This window comes from Charadrius vociferus, unplaced genomic scaffold (genome assembly GCF_000708025.1).
Source record: "Charadrius vociferus isolate BGI_N301 unplaced genomic scaffold, ASM70802v2 scaffold212, whole genome shotgun sequence".
NCBI classification, from domain to species: Eukaryota; Metazoa; Chordata; class Aves; order Charadriiformes; family Charadriidae; genus Charadrius; species Charadrius vociferus.
Window position 1 is genome coordinate 476,144 of NW_009647223.1, and position 18,781 is coordinate 494,924.

Consider the following 18,781-nt stretch of genomic DNA (forward strand, 5'->3'; position numbering starts at 1 on the left):
CATGTATTCAGTGGAGTAACATTAAGAGCAATTGAATTGCCCTTCATCTGTTTCTGGGGCTCTGAGGAATAAAAAGCAGTGTCTGGGAGCTTTATGGGCATTAGCTGCCTTTCTGGTTTGTTCTGTTTAGGCAGCCTTGTCTGTGTTTTCATACGTTAGACTCAAAGACACAAGGATCTCCAGTAATAACCTTCTGATGAAACTCATCTTTATCTACTTCTTGTTTCTTAGTAAGTGATGAAAAAATCCTTTCTGGGCACAAGATTACTTAAATCAATAGCGACTTCTCCATGCACAGCAGTGCTCAGTTGCTTGTTCATCAAAATGCCTGCTTACTGGCTGCACTGACTGTCAGTGGGAACACTCACCTGCCTAAGTGCTTAGCTCAGTGCTGTAGTAAACAGGGACCTATTTCTTTATAACACTAAATATTCCAAATATTCACGTTTTCAGGCTTATTGGTATCAGGGGCAAAGCCTGGTTTCTGTATTCGTGACAGCAGCAGTGCTACACTCGAAGTGAAGACAGCTGGCAGTTCCTAATAACTGGACAGCTTGTTGCCCATGTCCCAGTAAGTGCCACCTTATCATCCATCCAAAAGGTGGCTGGTACTTGCTTCCCAGGAAACTTCCCTGAGCTTGCAGGCTGGGCTCAGTCCCAGGTACGTGTCCGTTCAGCTGTCACTGGCCTCCCTGTCCAGACAGCTTGCAAAGTGATTACTACATAACTATGAATTACACACCTTGAACAGTCAGTTCTCTTTGGCAGTCCCACGATCCCCTGTCTGTGCCTGCTGGCTCTTTTGACCTGTGTTCTCTGGACAGCATTTTATAGCACACTTATTGGATATTTAACTTCTCATTTTCCTTGCATACTGCTCCAGACGGCCAGTCCAGTTCTTGCTGACTCCATCCTGCCAGCTAATCCCTGCTGGGCCAAGCTAAAGATACGCTCATGACATACGGTTAGCTGGCAAAAGAGGTACGTGCACATTTTGGTGAACATCTGGAGGGAATACCCCAAGCATAATGATTTTGGCTGGATTATGAGAAGTGCTCATTATTATATCACTTGAAGCCAGCTTGTCCAACCGGGCATTTTCAAGGCCAGGTTAGCGTGCCCAGAGCAAAGCAAGCACTGCAAAGAGCTGTCACTGGCAGGAAGAAACACTTCAGTTCGAAGTTCCATTAATGCCCAGCTTTACACCCCTTCTCTAAGTAAGTGGTACCTGCCAGTTCCCCAAACATCAAAATCTTCCTTGCCGCAGACTATCTTTTATCAGAAAGAAAAAAACCAAAACACAAGTCAGGCATATCTGCTACGGAGACACCAGTCACTCTTCATGTCATGCAATAAGCAAGAAGTTTTACGGAATATATTGGGAGCATTTGCAGAGGGCATTTGCCCTCCTGTGATCCCAGGAAAAAATGCAGATGCTGAAGAAATTTAGAAAAAACTCCATGTCAAGAATTGCATCCTTAAAGACTTGTTGCTATAAAAAAGAAGGGACATAAATTGAACTATGAATTGTCCTCATAAAGAACGTGGTTCCTTTACACATCAGCAGAAAGCACAACTTTTGGAGAACTGCTGGAGGAAGGAAGGGAAAGAGTGGCTAGTTTCTGTTTTCTCTTCAATGAGGCTGAGTTACTGTGGAAATAAATGATGTGATTGACGGGACCATCCTTGCCTGGTTCCTTACTCCTTTTCGTTAATGGGTGGCAGCCTAGTCTCCATCTATTAATCAATCAGGCCTTACTTCATTAGCTTCTTAACTTTCTCCTGGATCTTTTCCCACCCTTGACAGGGGATGCTGTCACACAGCAGGGATTTCGGTCAGGGAGGGTAAGCTTTACTCTTCATATCTGCAACTGACTATGCATTGCCACCAATGCATCACGCCATCAGTGAGCCTTGCAATCACATTTTTGAGAGAGAAATAAAGGGGACAGAGGGGGATGATGAGATAATAAAAGGGGAAGAGAGGGAAGGAGACACTCTTCCAGAGAGCAGGTTTCAGAAAAAGCATACCTTAAAGAGCACTGGCCAACTTTCTATACGAATATTGAGTACAGAGGGATTCTTAATTTAGATATCTACTCAAGCAGTACCACATATGAAGGTAAACTTGGAAAATAAGAGGACAAAAATTAGATATCACAGCTATTATGTGGCCTGATAAATTGTACTGGTATGGGGTTAGGAGGACATATTTTAGCCTTGCAAGTAGCATTTTTGTTGTAGTACAGGACAGTTTCTTTTCTTAGATTATTGTTGTTTGACAGTTTAGAAAGCATTTATTTCCCCTGAACAGTCACCAAGTCTGAGTGCATTATTCTTATTTTATTCTTTTGCATATATTTATAAGTGAAACAGAGGTCTGTTTTCACATAGTCCTGTTAATAGAACACAATCAAGGTGGCCACTGTTGCTACCAAAGGGTTCTGTTACAATATTGAAGAGAGCAAGCAATCTACACAAGTGAATAAAACGGTACCCTCTATTCCCCAAATAACAAGGGCAAAGCACTATATTCATGTTATTTTAAACCAGGCAAAGAAATCAAACCTTTGTTAACATAGTCCATAAAATTAATCACGCAAAAACATTTCAATTAGGTTAGCAGTCTGCTCATCCTCAGAATTTCAAATAATGAACACAAGAATCACTTAAAAACTCCACAGTGTCAGTATTACACACCTCATATAACTCCACAACATATGAAACAGCCCAGACATTAGCAGCTGACCACAATAAAAATGGCTTTACCTGTGACAACGATATGGCAGTACACAGTATCCTTATTCTTCCTTTCCACTAGGAGCCTGGACTGCTATCAGTAACGATCATTATTTCTTCAGTTACGCAAATTTGCAAGATTCATAGGTGTAGAAGTTCCGCAGCACATGACAATACTCACTTTGCGCAATTTTCATGCGACTCAGAGCGTGGCACAATCTTGCAAGCGGGGTTCGTAGTATGGGTGTTTAGGTCCGTACTCAGAAACTGTGCTATCTTGCCTACACCTTTCCAAGTTACAGCTTTCTACCATCACTCACAACTGCTAAAAGTGTAATTCAAGGCAATTCAAGCAGAACTTGAATCCTCAAACTGACTGCAACTCTCAGTGCTTCTGACTTTCTTACTTATAGGGCCCAATGTGAACCACAGACACCGGAGAGGCAAAAATATGCTCTGGAAAGCCACATGTTCTCTGCCTCTTTCAAAACAAAAAGACAAACAAACAAACAAAACCCCACCACAACAACAGCACAACCAATGAGAACATGTATGCCAGCCTCACCATGCAGAGGTGGTGCAACTCATTCCATTCTACTACACTGTAGATACCCTAGAAGCAGCAGCAAGACTGCAGGTGTCCAGCACACAATAATTTGGAGAAAAGAATAATTTCCATCCCAGGATTTTGAAAAAGGCAGCATATTACACCACTGATGCCAAAATAATTATATCATACATCTATCAAATGAAGTTTTAAAGCTATATAGCTGGAGAATAGCAAATGCTGAAGCTGTAGATAAAAATGGAAACCTCAACAGACCTGTTAGAGGGGATCTCCAGACTTTAAAGAATTTTTTTTGATGGAAAGCATAAAGACATAGTGGTAACAGAAGATGACAAAAATATAATGTGCATTTATCACTGACAGAACAAGGCAGTATAATCCAAGAAGTAAATTTTTAGAAGACATGGCAGAGCTTCCATCTGAACTTCATCACAACATTGGAACGGAAAGCTGGAAATAAGAAAGATTTACAGAGAACTGTAAATAAAGCAACTGGCCTAGTCTATAGCAAATGTCTTTGTTGAAAGCAAAGAGTTACTAATGGAATCCCTTAAGTTCTATTATATTGTTTAATATTTTCATCAATTTCTTTGATATACACAGTAAATGCAATGCTAATGAAATGGGCTGACATGAGGAGGCATGAGTAGATTAGAGCAGGATTTTTATATATATGCACATATATACAATATAAATTTATTGTTGAAAGATAGAAAGAAAAGGAACTATGATACTTCAAGGTGCACAGTCAAACACGTAGAGAATAAACTGGGATAGAACTCATTTTATAAGATGGCAAATGAGAAAGACATATACACATGAATTGATAGTTTTCCTCTGAAATGGAGTTTAAAAAAAAAGCAACTTGTAGATGCTTCATGTGGGATATTTCTAGCAGAGGGAGAGAGGTACTGGGCTAGTATCCAGAGCACTATTGAGAATGTCCAACAGTACACGTTTTCTCTCACCATTTTTCCCCTATGCCAAAAACACCTTACTGAAACCAAGATACTGATAAAGATCTTTGCTGGGATGCAGAGCCTGTCTGATCTTTTTACAGACCAAAAAGCTCTCCATTCATTCATGCTACCACTATGAGATCTGGGAAGGCATGTGCATATTTTGAGGAACGCCTCATCAAAGTAAATCAAATAAAGAAATTATTACTAAAGCTAAAGCCCAATGCTGTCACAAGAACACGTGGATAAACACACCCAGGAACGAAGACTGAAAAGCGCAAGAAGATCCCTAACCACATGCATTGCTACCTGTTTGTTTCTCTCTTTGAATTTAGTTGCTGTTAGAAAATTTTACTCTGCTTATTTTAGTTGTGTTTACAATGCTGAAATATAACACCCACATAGATGAGTTGCTCATGCATAGGAGATTGAAAATCCATTATAATCCAAATGCCTGCGCAGATCAGACTGCAGAGACGCATTTGGTCTACCGCGTGTTGAAACTATTGTGCAGCTACAGCTTAGCGGTACATTCTCAGAAAGTACTCTTTGAAAAGGACAGGGGGTTTTCATACCAGCCAAACAGCAAATCTACCAAATCCAAATTCCAGTAATCAGGTTACTACATCAGTGTCAGGAATAAAAGGATAAATCACACATGAACTGTAAATAATCTGTTGTTGAAAGACATTGCGTATGTGGTCCTCTGATACAGAAAGGCCAGAACTCAGCAACGCGCGGGACTCCTGCTAGTCCTGTATCCTATGACCAGAGATTATCATCAACAGCTGTGTCACAGAGGATGAGGATCTCTGACCTTTAGCAAAGGCCCCTGGAGCATTCAGGATGAACAAATTTTGTCAGCCAGTCAGATCTTTGTTAAGAGATTGATACTAGCGGTGCTCTTGTACTTCTCAAGTGCCTTCAGCTTTTACTATTTTAGCTTCCTTCTCACCATACTAAGGAGTCAGCTACAATTCTTAAAGACTTCTCATTAACCCCAACCTCAAAACACTGCCTTTTAAAACAAAGGACATAGCATGGCTTGAAACAGACAAGTAAAAGGAAGCAAGAAGGGTGGCAAAAATCAATAGGTTTCTCATGCCACGGCAACTAAAATGTTCATGGATGAAGCCAGTAACTCCAAGAGAGTCAGGCAAGAATTTGGTCTATTCATGGATGGAGGCAGAGCTACAAAGGATTATAAAAAAAGTCATCCCTTACTTTATTTAAATATTACTCAGTCAGAAACATTAGGTTTATATATGAGTGTATAATGCAATTGAGCCAACTTCTGTTACAGAGATTTGAAGAATACTGCACTCTGGTAGAAATCAAATTTCTAGAGGATCTCAGTTTCATAGGAGAAATCAAAACAGAAACTTCTGAAGCAAAGAAGTTTTGAGATTTAAATCAGACATATAATTTTGGAAGGCTTCTAGAATCCCTAATTCAAGACTTCTGTTTAATGGAAATCAGAGATTTAAAGGCCAGAGAAAAATAAGGACAGAAAATGCTGACTGAAATGTAGAGGGGTGATGCAAAGAGGAATTCTGAAGCTGCAAAACTGCTCAAATCAATTAAGTTTTGATAGGGAAAGCTCAACATAGGCACCATGGGTTATGTTACCACATTACCAAGTAAATAACCTGAGCAACACAGATGCACGAAGAAGTCAAAAGTTTCTAGGAGGAACACTGACAATCTAAGCAGAATGACTGTACAGACAGAATCAAGAAAGTGTTCACAAGGCACAAAGGCAAATCTAAGCACTGTCCTATTTTTGTAAAGAGTTAGTAAATTTGAGAGAAACCAAATTGTTTCACAAAAGCTGTAGACAAGAGAAAGTGACGCTCTTAAAGCATACAAAATACTTACCCTGCACAGCAATAAGGGTCTAAGTATGAGAAATGAAGAATTCTTTCTGGGACTTTGTTATAAGACAAAGAGTTTCGGATTAGAATACAGCCATGAACAGCATAATTAGATGTTTAAGGAGTTGGTAGGGCCCCTTCAAATGCAAACTATAAAAGATGCACACTCCTGATGACCACGCACAGCACATCCATTCTGGGTGTGTGTCCCTCAACAATGTCAACGGGCCAATTAGCAACAACTGCACATCAGGTTCCTAAAAGAAAAGCTGTTACATCAAGGTGGTAGTGGCACATGATTGGGGACAGCTAAACTAGTCTTACACACAAAGGATGTAATAAAAGAGGTTAAATACTTTGCCTGAGGTCACTGGACAGCCTCATTTACCAGGTACCACACCTGGAGACTACATCTGTCTGGGATACAAACTCAAGAAAATTTTCCTCTTGGTCTGTGACGAGTTTCAACCCCACTAGAAAATAATACACAGAGCTATTTAATAACCTTCATTCTGCAGAAGCTTTACTCTGCAAAAACTTTCTGGAAACCTACAGAAATGTCGCAAAGCATTTTTGCATGCAATTTCTTTTCCCTAATCTTCTTACAAGCTTATGGTTTCCATGCTGCAAACATCATGGATGCTGTAGCAAGAACACTACCATTTGAAATGCCAGATTGCTGGACATTGAAGTAAAAATTTTTTCTCTCTAGCTATTAACATGTAAAAGCCCTTCCAGACTTGGAGAAATGCTTTAATTTATAGAAGTCCTCAGTTTGGTTAATGAAAAAATACACCCTTTTGCCCCCAATCCAGTTTGGTGTGCAAAAGTATAGACATTTCATCCCAATAGAGCATCAGAGCACAACACTAAATTTTGTACACTCTTAGCATGATTACTTTGCAATTATGGCATATGTATTATGGCAAATCCCAAGTAAATTGTGAACTCCGTACATTACAAAGGCACTGTGAAACACTGATTGATTTGGACAGTTTGTAGTTAATTAAGTTCATTTCCAATTCCATCTCTTCACACAATTTCAAAGCATTCTGCATTGAAAGCCCATTTTCAATTAGTAAGGAGAATGAAACAAAAAAGAATTAATTATCAAAGTGGCAATCCCCATTTAAATCTTCATAGTGCAGCAATTATTTATGTTAAGTGTCAAGAAATTGGAGAGTTGTACTTGTCTAATACAGTTCTTTCCTTGATATATATCTCATATATATTAAATCTGTACAAAGTAGTGCGGTAGCATTTTTTACAGTAAGAACTAAATTATTGCTCACAAACTTGTACAGAGCTCCAAGAAACAGAAAAATGTCTGTGCTTGGCTAGAGCCAAATTAAGTGTCTTGGCTTGATTCTTCCCACTGCTACTGTGGGAAGCAGTTCTATTACTTGGACTAAAGCAAACATCCCCCTTGAAAAAGTAGTGAAGGAATACTAATATCAGTAGAACTTTCTGCTAGGGAATGACTACCTGAAAAGCAGTTACCCAGTTTTATTCTAGTGTTTGACGCCTGTTCAAAATGGTATAAACCACTATTGCAAGTTGTCCAGGTGAAGAATGGGCAGGAAAGCTTTCAGATAACCTTTTCTGAAGTCCTTTCCATGGGTACATGCTCAAATCTTCACATCTGGTCAACATGTTCGGATTTTGGTAATTAAAGAACCTTACACTATCTCATTACAGAATAGGTCCAAGCACCCCTTACCAAACTGCTTTTAGGAAGAGGTATAAATAAATAATGCATCGCACTTTTGGGAACACAAGAGAAAAAAAAAGGGGGGCAGGGGGGGAGGTGAGGGGGTGTCCATCCCTTGAATCACTGATGTTATTCTTTTACAAAACTGACCTTCTTTTAGCACAGGAATATCTTTCTTTATACGAGTCAAATACCTCCAATGCCCACTAAAAATAGAGAGAAGGAGGAAAAGACTAAATGTATTTAGGGGTGCCATTTAAAGATGGCATATCTTAATTTGCTGATTGTACTGTCTTCACCTCCACCAAAAACTGTCAGCCGTAAATATGACACCAAAATGAATGATATGAGGTTAGCTGTAACAGCAGATGCACAGTCCTGTAAAACAACTTTGTTAACTTCACTCACTCGATTTTAAACTGTCATCTATTGGCCATTTGTCATTGGCATTGACTTCCTGCTCTACAGCCAAGATTACGGCTTTAACCACCAGTGCATGCTTCATTGCCTGATTCATGGTTGGCTCCTTCCCTCTCTCCTTTTCTTTGCCAGTTTGGTGGCAGGCTTTGTAACAACACAGCAACAGTGGAGCAGGAGAAGGAGAATGACGGGCCCTAAAAAAGAGACTCAATGATTCAGGGAAGGTAGAAGGGTAGGCAATAAGGACGAAAAAAAGAGTTAAAATAGGAAGTAGGGCTTTATGAAATGGGAAACACAACTTACAGGGAAAAAGATGAAGTGAAACAAATGCAGATAAACAGCTTTGTAGTTACAAGAATGAATGCAGATAAAAAAAAAAAAAAACAAACCACAAAACACCAAAAAAAAAAACCTCAGTACAAATCTTTCATGTTCCTGAGCTGCCTGCATGCAGTATTCCGTGATGCTCTCAGCTCTCACCAAGCATTTTAAGAAGGAAGAGTGTTCCTCACACTGTTGGAGATGTTTTTAAGTGCTGTTTGCAACATATTAGAAGATAATTTATCATAGACAATCCTGGGACTCTATGCCAGGGGTTTCAGATACAGCTAGAGCTCACAGTTAGACCCAGACAAGCTGTACCCAATGACACCTTGAAAAAGGGTATGAGAGAACCTTTGGCAGTATTAGTGAGATACACAACAAAAAGCTTCCTTGCTTTCTTCTCTTCTGCTTGTTTTCTTTGTTTGAGATTGCCTCCAACTGACAAAGCACTTAAGCTGGTATGAAATTTTAACCAAATTTAGAGATCCATGGAAGAGAATTTCTACCAGTAGCTTATTAGAAGGTATTTCAAAATAAGTACTTTATTCAAAGAAAACTACATTTATATCATCTAGGTAGAAAACATCTCATCAGTGGCACAATATATTTTTTCTAAATCTAACTGTACAATCAATGGAACTACAAATATCTTACCAGTTTTTCCTTTTTATTCTAATGAAGGACAAATTATGAGAAATGTGTGTGAATTTCTTTTAAACACCCACACTTACAGCTGCAAATGTGCCTAAGTTGTTTGCTGAATCAAGCCGTTATGCAATTGCCTCTTACTATCAACCAGCACAAACTGCTTTCTTATCAACACAATGCATGGTTTCAAAATATTGCAGTGGTTCACCATGACAGAATTAACAGTTACAGGTGTTACACCTTCCGTTTCTAATTCCTGTAGCCCTCCTCATGAATGCCCCCTATCGTTCCCACCTTCTCCCTAGTATCCATAATTCTGCTCAGCTACTTCTGCCCCCCCCCCCTCAGGATTATGAATTCTTTTAAATACATCCCACCAGATGATGCAGTATCACATCCACAGGGAAACAAAGAGTTACGACCATAGCAACCACCACACTCTACTTTAATAGACTCTAACTACTGATCTTGAATGACTACAGTCTTCACAGGGATGTCCTCATTGTTTTAGGTTAACTTCAGAAAAGCTTCACAATTCTCCCTGTCAGAGACTGAAAAGTCTATTAACCTGAAAGCCAAATGCCAGTTTTTTGGTTTTTTGGTGGTTTTTTTTGTTTGTTTTTGGGTTTTTTTTGTGCGTTAATCTGTTTTTAGGAAGGTCAAGTTTTCAGATGCGAAATACACACACACACCTGTTCTTTAAAACTGTAATGGCTACAATGCTTTCCACCCCAAAAAGACAGGCATGTCAATAATCAGGGAAGGTAATCCAACGGTTGTCCTGTAACAGTCAAGAAAGGTGGCATATATCTTACTCAGACACTCAGTTTCAAAGTAGAATTTGACACTATCTTAGAAATATGTTTGCCTGCATTTAGCCATCAATTCAGATAGATAGAGATTTTTTAGAATATATATAAGGAAAATATATTTATCCTTTATAAAATTCAGATGCAACCAAAAGAGCAATAACGAAAAGATACTGGGGAAGTCAGTCTTGGAATCAAGCTCACACTTGCCGAGTTTTGAAAGGTTTCTGTGTCTGCGTGCATGCCTGCATGTAGGGGGTTATTATTTTGGATATATTTTTTTTTAATCAGGTTTATATTGCTGACACTGAGGTAGCCGATAGGCAGAGAAGCTACTTCTAGGCTGGCTCCCCTTTAGGAAAACTAGAAAAAAGAACACTTGACCGCAGAAAATCTCTTAAAGGACTCAGTATTATTCACATAGAATTACCTTCCTCAGCATTTGAAATCCATTTAGAAACTGAATTCAATACAGAATGCAGCAATAAGTTTGTAGAGGAGCATCTTTTGGCAATTTAATAGACAAAAATCAGTGCTTTAGGACATAAACAGGCTTGACTATGGATTTCTTTGAAAAATTCAAGCAGCTGGGGTTTTTTGGTTGGTTGGGTGGGTTTTTTAAATGCAGAGTCCTGGGTGGCCTGAAACTGCTTTCAGTGTGTAATACTGCTGCAATTAGAATCACAGACCCTGGAATAATGCCACCCTTGAGAGGAAAATAAGAAGTTACCGACTTTAGAGTCTCAGCCACCTTCCTCCTTGATTCAAATTAGCTCAAATCTGATGTGGAAAAGAAAAAAAAAAAAAAGAAAACGAAAGGAGAACAAACAATTTTAAGAAGTCTTTCTGTTTGCTTAACAAATAAATCTAAGAATATCACCATGCTGAATACTGATAAGCTTACCCTCAAAGGCCAAGATAGTCAGAACACAGCAATTATCTGAAGACTGAATTAATTGCCCATCAATTCATCATTTTGCATATTTATTATTTTCAGATAGAAGTTCACATCTTATTTAAATAGTAAGGTCTCAAACATAATCACACCTATATCCAACAACTTTGAGAAAGAAAATAAAAAGAAAACGTCACACTGACGTTCTGAATGCTGCAGCTGAAGCACAGGCCCACGTTTCTGAGCGTGTTAGGAGTGTTTCCGAGCCGTGGCCCTCCAGGGATCCTGTCACTGTTCCTTCTGTGCCTAGTGATAGCAGGTGCAGCAGTAACAGAGGGGATCAGGCTCAAGGTACAATGAACATGGACTTGACCATGGACCATACTGTCACTGGATCAGTGGGATACTAACTGAGCTACAGGTAAGACCTCCTGCACAGGAGGCCAGCCAAAAGAACAAAGCTCAGTATCTGCTCATGATACAGACTACAATATTTTCAGCTAAGGGAAGCCTGGGAGTTTGCTGAGAGAAAGAAAAAAAAGTCAGGGTTACCAACAACACTGATTTTCCTGACCCTGAATAGTCAAGAGTTTTATTCAGAGCAAAGTAGCTGGAATGATGCTAATAAGCAAAAAATACCAACTGTCAGCTCTGCTTTTTAACCCAAATATATTGACTCTTTAACCCACACGTACAACAAACAGACTTGCAAGGGTATTAAATCATAGTACTTTAAAATTTAAATTAATATTAAAATAGGTACATTAAATTACAAAGGTTGACATTTCTGATTATGAATTAGCTGATTAGATTCTGATTAGATTAGCCACATTGGGAAAAGGTATCTTAGCTCAAACATCGGAGAGGAGGGGCAAATTCATAGTGCTCTATACATATATACTGTTATTAGTGTCAATATACTTATTCACAATGGGGAATTTCATTCTGGACAACCAAAGGTTTAAAGTGAATTGGGTTTATTTGCTTTTATTAGAAAATGGTACATATATTTTATATGTATATAAATTCCCTTACTAAACACTGTGTGCCAAATACAGGCATTTTGTGTTCAGATCAGAGATTTAAATATAATAACTTTTTGATCAAAGTATCAGACAAAATGGCATTTAGTGTTGACTAATTTGGAACTACACAGTCATTTATGGGCTTACTAGTTCAGACATGTTTCTTCTTAAAACTATCTGCTTAGGACAATGCAGAAAAAATTTGTGAAAGCAAGCGAGAAGAGAAACTGAATTACAGAAGATTTAAATGACTAAGCAGTACTTTCCTATTTGAAGTGAAATTTATAGTATTTCTTAAATTTTTATTTAATTCAAACTGTTGCAAGAATTGATAAATACAGTTTTCAAAACCACCTTTGTTTTACACTTACACTTCAGCATCTCGCTTCGTATTTATTTTGAGTGAAAATTCCATTGTTGATGGCTCGAAGATCAAATCTTTTCTCCTCAGTGCCACATGGGAAATAGATCTCTCAGTACAAACTAACAACATGTTCTAAAAAGGCTGTAACAACCAGCACGTGTACCTTTGAGTTACCGCTCTATATACTTATTTTTTTAATATATGTATTTAAAAATCCTGATCACAAGCCAAAAGATGTGCATTGCTATTTTTCTCTCTCTGACTATCCCCACAAAATATACGTACGCTCCTCAGATAAGTAAACTGAGGTTGACATAGGGCAGAAATACTATGAGATATTTTGAAGAGTTGCTTTGGTTCAAATTAGAAAAAAACCCTCAAAATAACAAAATTTTCCTAGGGAAAATTATTCTCCAATATTCATTTTAGATTGAACCGTATTACTACTTGTCATTAAATAATATGGAATTTAAAATCATTAAAAAAAAAAAAGTGGAAAGCCACTTTGAAATGAAAATTGTAACACTGAACATTTCAGTATTGCTTTAATTTCCCTAGTTTTCCTGTAAAAATCGTATTTTGGAGTATTCCAGGTAATCTTGTAAAGGATTTTTACTTCAGTAGATCCATCCTACTCAGCTGCAAAAAAATGTTTTGGATAAAGAATAAGAAGTCTTAAGAAGCCTTACATTTACTCAGCCTAGTGCCTCTGAACGTCTCTAAGGGTATCAGAAATATCACTGAATCAAAGCAGGAAGGCAAAATGAAAGTAAAGCCACACAATGCTGCTTCCTTCTTCTCTTCTAGCAGCATACAGAGAACTAAAAATTAAATCTGTGAAGTGCAAAGTTCTTAAAGGTGAGGAGTATTTTTGGAAATTGAAATGAACCGGCCCTGACAATCCTCCCCATCACAACAGGTACCTCTGTTGACTGAAGGTGAACCAGTCACTAAGCGCCCTAGTCATCTAACATATTACTTCTGTTGTATAACCTCTGCCACAAAGTTTCACGACAAAGCTAAATAAAAATATTAAACTGACTCTGTTTTACTCTTTACAGCACAATGAAATATTCCCCATTTGAGAGATCTAGAAACCAAGGTTCTTAAATAGGAATACAACTTAAACGACCTGAGTGTATGCTTGTCTGGCCTCCTGCAGTTCACGTAAGTACAGAAATCGGTGCTTTCAAGATAATATTGTAATCTCCTCCCTTCCTTGGCAAAGACCATTGACAAACAGATAATTTGTCATAGGAAAACTGAGTTTTCAAAAAAATCTGTATTACAAGTGCCTGTAGGACCTACAGTTAAATATAAAGGCTTTACAATCTTGCCAAAGACTGTGTCTATAATTATTCTGACTTCCAGTTGCGTCTCTGACACATACACTTGCATGGTGCTTACAACCATATAAAGCCCCCCAGCCCCTAGGTTCACTTTGCTAGGACACATGAAAAAAAAATTCTTATATAGTATCTTGACTTCTAACCAATTTTAAGATCTATCGGCAACAAAGATGTTTAAAACACCCATATTCTAACCCCACCATTTTTAACTAAGTAGTACACATTTAAATAAATAAATAAAATCCTTAAAATCACAGGCCTTTGATCACCTGGCAGATGATACAGGAGTTTACAGAGATGTTTTCAAATTGTTAACTCCCTTCCTCTCTATTTCAGTTAGGGAAAACTGAACTTATTAATGATACAAGCACATTTATCGAGCAATAACCATGTTACCACATGAAAGAGTTAAGGCTGTTACACATCCTACTATAAGAAAGGTGAGAATCTGTTTCTCTACATGGCATTGGCCGTTAAGCTCTTTCAGCAAATTCAGCAATCTTTCTCAAATTCCTACTTTTTCCCCTCTTCTTCTTCTATGTGAATATTTTCCTCAATAGCTTCAAAGCTACGAAGAAAACAAGTCGTAACATGAGAAATTTTTCCTTTTCTATTGCTCACCAGGTATTCTGCAGTATAATGCCATATAGTGCCACTTCAGGGAGATTCCTTATCCAAATTAGATACTGTAATAAATTACTACAAAAGATGGATTGCAATAGACAATCACCATGACAGACTCAGGATAACTTAAAACAAATAACATTTCTTTTACAGTATTTTTGCTATAGCTTTTCTACACAGGCAGAAATATATTTAAACTAATTCTATCTTTTTTGTTTGTTTTGTCCATGCAGACTCGGCTCTCCTGCTTTGCTTCTTCAGCTGAGGAGCAAGCGCTTACCACGGTGACCCTACTCATCACAGTCATCGCAGCGATGGAGAAAGAAACAAGAAAGGTGCAGACACTGAAAATTCTGTGCCACTCAGGAACTTCCAAGGAGCAGGCTCCCATCTGGGTATCACACACTGCTCAGCTCACAGAGAATTCAAGGCAGGTGAGTTAAGATTTGGGCTTTACACCATGATCTTGAGAAAGCCACGGCAGCTTCTCCTAAACACGCACCAGTAACAGAACCACTGCGCAATCGCTGCTACTGCAGTGGCCCTGCATCAGGTAGAGGAAATCCTCCATCATCGTTGTGATCTGCCTTGACTGTGTTTTCCAAAACTAAAGAAGCGCAAAGCACCTATGTAAGACCAGAGAATTGGGACCACTGATACCACTTAAATCAACAACCGAGCTCCCATTAATGGCAGCAGAAATAAGCCTAAGTCTCCTGTTTCTTAACAACCTCTTCAAAACAATGGCAGCAACAAGCGTGAGATTGGGTTGACAATCATTTACATGCAAGTGTGACCTTTTTACTCAGTGGTGACATTTGTATCCTATTAGCAAAATACTGTATTGTATTTAAGCAATAATTGCATTTTCTATGAAGACGAACGACATGTAAATCAATAAATGACAAGGCTGCAGGCCAAGCACGTTATTGATTTTCAGTCATGTTCATCTCTGAGCTTAATGCTGAGAAAATACAGAGTATGCTGTGATTTTTTATAAGTTATATCTTTTGGGCCAGATAGAAGTTTTCTGAGAATTCAGAAAGGCTTTCTCCAGTAGAGAGAGAGGAGATTAAAGAGGGGTGAGAATTTAACAGATGTAATCGAAGTTAACACACAGTATCTTAAAAGCAAGTGCTGAATAGATCGATAAAGGCTTGTACCATACCCTTGGCATCTACTCAGTTGTTATGGTTGATCAAACTATGCACGCATATCATGTTAAATGTAATATCACACACTGAAACAAACAGAAGGTTTACAGAAATCTCAGTGAGAACTATTCTTACTGCTTTTGCCTTTCACGAGAAAACCAAATTATTCAAAATCCACCACAATAGGACCCTGGCAAGTGACAGATAAGGAGAAGGGTGTTCCTGAAACACAAATAGCGTGTTTCCAAATTTGCTACACAAACTAGAAATTGTTTTCCTTTTACAAATAAATCAAATTCAAGGGTCAGATTTTCATGGGAATAGGCGGCAAGAGGGCCAGGTTTCAGACCAACACAGCTTTAAGAACCAAGCTGTCAGTTATTAAGGATACTGTATTCTGACACTTAAATGAGAACTGTGGTTTTAAACAAATTGGTTTTTAGAAAACACAAACTTAAGTAGTTTGTTTCCTCAGTTCTGTAACTGCAGAGAGAAAAAGAAGAATCTGGAATGGATCCCCTAATGGTTGAAAAAAGTGATCGCTACCTGGTCTCCACAGGATATGCACAAGTGGTCTGAATCTCCTGTAACCAGAGCAGTGAGTGAAGAAACTACAACACTGAGCCTCAGGCATCCTAGGAAGATACAAGCAATCTTAGCTAGCAAGGGGACCAAGTCATCATTTGTGAATATGAGCCAAGATGTTTAGCTGCTTCTCCAGGTCACAAGAAACAGTAAATTAATTATACTCTCACTGGTATATTATTGCAGTAAAAGCACTGATTTTTTGAGGTCTCCTCCTAAATCATTCATAAAGTCATTAACTGAGAATATATTTGGAGAGTCAGTCAGCCTGATTTGGGGTATTTTTCCAATACATTTCTGTGTAACAGCCATGATTTAAGGTGACTCTGGTTTTAAGATCTTTAATGTGGTTGAGTAAATTATGTGAAAGAAAAACTCTTAACATCGTAGCCATAACACCAACAAGTGGGGTTCACCTACCCCTCTATATGAGGAATAATCCTGCAACATTTTTTCACGCTGACCAAACCTTTCTATACAATATAAAAGGAGCAGACACAGATGTTAATTCCCTCCACAATGGCCAATTTTCCTTCCATTAGAAGTTATTCTGAATATGGACTATACAGTCTAAATGCAGTTGTTCAGTATGTAAGACTTCATAATATCCTACAATCGAACCAACAGGTTAAGACACTTTTCATTTAACTGCACTAAATTATTGATCTACTGGTCCCTTTTTCAGATTTTAAATCACCCCACAGAAGGAAAAATAAATACATTAAGACTTTTCCGGTGTTGGTGAGAAAATACATGTAGGTAGCTTGAGTCCCAACAGTAAAAATTATCACATAGATTATCTTACAGTAATCCATCTGATGTTGAATTAGCCACTCAAAAAGCAGTTTATTTTTAAAACATATTTTTAGTTTCCTCGGGAGTTGACTATATAAGCCTCATCTATCAATTCCTGCAGTTTGGGTATTATGGTATGAATAATATATGCCTTTGTCGTGTAAATAAGATAACAGCCTTCACTCTTCAGCACTCCACATTTCTTGTTCCAAATGTAACATAAAATAAGTTTTCCTCAAGTAGCTGAAAAGGAATTTAGAAGAAATGAATTATGAATACAGAGATAGACACTAATTTTCTTTTCTTTTTTTTTTTTTTTTAAAAAGAATACTAAGCAAAATGTATTTAATTATTTATTAAATTCAATGAGGCCCTCATAAGGGCCTAAAGATTTAGCTGAAGAGTGGTGTTTTCTTAAACACACACTTGAATACCTGCATTTAACATCTTTTTAAGTTACCACTTCTAGAGTTTCTTAGATTCTAATGAGCCTTTTCAGTAGCCAAAACCAAACATACGCCTTGAACACCTGCAGGTGTGAATTCAGATGGATTCAATTCTAGTCACCTTGTCTTATTTTCAAGATTTTTTTTGCTGTATTTTATTTGTTATGGGGGCTCTGGCAATCTTCTCCAAAGCATCAGGAAACCGCATCTGTTAAAAACAGGTTCCAAGGCTGGGCAGAACACTAAACTCATCCAATACACCAGCTCCCGAGTTCCTGCTTGGCAGTCATGATTTCTGTTTCTGAAACAAATCAAATAATACATTTAAATATCGGGTTTGTTGTGCATAATACAGCACTATGGATCCACCTGGATGCTAACTGCAGCACCTTATAGCTTTGGCAGCACAAATAATCACAAAAAATTATGAACTGACAAGAACCAACATTAAGTGATTATTTGGCCCAGAACATACGCCTGAAACCTTCTCTGTATGCGTTTTCGGCCAGTGGCCTCCCTCCACCCTTTTCCTTATGTTCTTAAAAGTAGTAAAAGAAAACCTTGGCTTTCCCATTTTTCACTACCCCAGACATATTACTTTCTTCTCAGACCAAAAGGGAACTAGAGCTTTGTTTTCACACTAGAGTCAGGAAGAAGCCTGGTACGTATTTGTTTTGGACCGAGAACTGCTTATTTTTCTGACTTGTTTTTCCCAGGTTTTAACATTTGGGCACAGGCAGTTATTTGGACTGTCACAACAATTGTTTAAGACAGCTCTGTGTTTGATGTATGGCTAAAGATTCCCACAAAGAGCCAGGAGTGGGAGAGTCAAACAATTACAGGCAAAATTAAAGGGGTCCATGGTGGGGCGGAAGAGGGAAAAGAAGAAAACAAGAGGGGGTTAACCTCTCTTTATTTCAACTTCACATAGCAACAAGTGCATGGAGCACTGAAAACATTAAACAAAATTTTCAAAAGACAGTATTTGGATTCATGTTTTAAAATGTGTATGTATCTTCATTTTTAAAGGGTTAAAAGATGAATATGAGGTATTTCAGAGAGAACCATATTTTCTAGTAACCCAGAATGACTTTCAAAATTATTTTTCTTTTCCTGAGGCAGTGAAAAATACAATTCAGGATAACTCAACAAAACTTTCTTGCTGCTTTCTCCTCTGGTAAAAATCAGCAATCTAACAACATAATTTATTCGCATAGATGTAATCTGTATCTCTACAGACCTGCAAACAGCACAGCACTTTCCAAAAACCTTGAGAGCAAGCCTTGGCCTGGCGGTCACAAAGAGAAAGCAGCCCATCATTTTAACAGCAATGGTCTTTGGCTTTTAATCTGTTATGGGAAAGAAAACGTCCTTATTTCAGACAGGGAATTCAGTCTTCAGGCCTTGGCTTGACCTTTAAATCACAAGGAACCTGAAGAAATGCCACAGATGGATAATGGTTAACGATGTTCACCAAGGCTCAGTGACATCG